Genomic DNA, 1,907 nt, shown 5'->3' with positions numbered 1-1,907 from the left:
ATCCGCAAATTGAAATTCAGGCACACTGTTGACTGCAGTGTATGTATGATGGTTATGTATTTCTCCGCGTGGCAATTATGGCGTAGACTCCAATTATGGTAGACGTAGCTCTAACATCTAGCTCTCTAAATAGATATGCAATACAGTATACGCCTAAACTGTCATACATACCATAGCAGGGGACGTGCTTCGCTGTAATAGCTCCAGAAACCTCGCGAGAAATTTTAATATGGAACGAACTCAGTTGCATGAATACAACTGGATTTTTGCAATATTTTTCTGTTTGGTTTGCTTGTGTTAAGTAGCGAGAAAAAATCGTTTTATATTAGCATTTTCTGTGACATGCAGTAATATTGTTCTGAACAGAGCAGGAGAAGTTCATGCGTGTACTGCGTACAAATGTAGGAAATTATCACGGGGTTCTTAATGTTCGTATGCAGTTTGGATGGGATAACGTTATAGTAAAGTTCATTAGATGTCGTTTTTTATATTTTACAGCCACGGCTTAGATTCAATTTTGCCACGGGAGGCGCTGGTTTGCATTAGTCGAGCTCTTGCAAATAAAATGACACGGTATATAAGGTAAGGATATAGTTACTTTTCTAATTATGTTGTTTTTGCAGGATGCTTCATATCATAATATAGCAATTTTTATACCATTTACAATCTACTATTGTAATATATAGTAATATGAATCTAATAACTGTAACTAACGATGTGTACCTGATATATATATATATATATTAGAAAATGTTCATATAAACTGATACACTGTTCCAGCGACATGCGCATGGTGATACTCTGTAAGAGGCTTATTGCAATGGATGATGTCACTATAGGATATATCATAGGTGAGCGTATTTCTCAACAATTTGCATAGACAATATATCGTTTTTTTAATAAGGCAATCAAGATTATTTCTATGTGTTCCATATACTTGTCTTTCTTGCTGCTGCTGCTGCTACTACTACCTCATACTATACCTGCGGATTCTACCTGCATTCCTTCGCGCAGGATCTGACCTTACACATCACTTACTATATGTATCTCCCTAACCCATGTAGTGTATTTAGCGAATTTCTCAACAGCTGTGGTACCATGTGATACAACAATATAATGCGTGTTTTTCTTGTTGGTAACAGAAAATAGATGCCAAGTTAACCTCACGAAAATCAGCCAGTTTCACTCTGTATCTGAATCTTTGCAAGCCATCGAACCAATAACATTAAGAGATCAGCTGACATTCAGCTTTAGCCTGGCATGCCCAAGACCCAACGTAGTAGTGGGGCAGATATGTGACAAAAATAGGTCGAAATGTTCACATCCGGCAGAAAGTGTGAAATTTTGCATAAATGGGTATTTTGACATGCTGAGTTCGAAAATTGCTGGATCCAAGAGGTCTGACCACTGGATCGGCCGCCATCTTGAATTCCAATATGGCCGCGATAACGAAACATTGAATATTACTATCTTGGGTTCTAAATGACCTGTGGCGCTGAAATTTAGAACACAGGGGCATTTCGACATGCAGGGTTTAATAATGAATTAATTCGAAATGTCTGACAAACCAAATGGCATTGAACCAAATGAATTCCAATATGGCCACCATGAAGAAAAATTGAACATTACTATCTTGGGTTCTAAATGACATGTGGCGCTTATATTTGGTACACGAGAGCATTTTGCCATGCTGAGTGCAATAATGGATTGATTTGACATGTCTGACAAACCATATGGCAGCCATTTTGAATTCCAGTATGGCCGACATGACGAAACATTGAACATTACTATCTTGGGTTCTAAATGACCTGCGGCGCTGAAATTTGGTACGCAAGAGCATTTTGCCATGCTCAGTTCAATAATGGATTGATTTGACATGTCTGACAAACCATATGGCAACCATCTTA

At 38.0% G+C, this 1,907-nt stretch overlaps 1 long non-coding RNA gene across 1 annotated transcript; it reads left to right on the top strand.

Moving 5' to 3' along the window:
• Positions 1-538: 538 nt before the first annotated feature.
• Positions 539-1,275, top strand: LOC106815066. Its single transcript, XR_001394695.1, has 3 exons — positions 539-582; positions 781-851; positions 1,143-1,275. It is a non-coding gene; the product is annotated as an uncharacterized LOC106815066 (long non-coding RNA).
• Positions 1,276-1,907: the final 632 nt, after the last annotated feature.

Source organism: Priapulus caudatus, unplaced genomic scaffold, assembly GCF_000485595.1.
Source record: "Priapulus caudatus unplaced genomic scaffold, Priapulus_caudatus-5.0.1 Scaffold1035, whole genome shotgun sequence".
NCBI lineage: Eukaryota > Metazoa > Priapulida > Priapulimorpha > Priapulimorphida > Priapulidae > Priapulus > Priapulus caudatus.
This window is presented reverse-complemented; position numbering and strand designations above follow the sequence as displayed.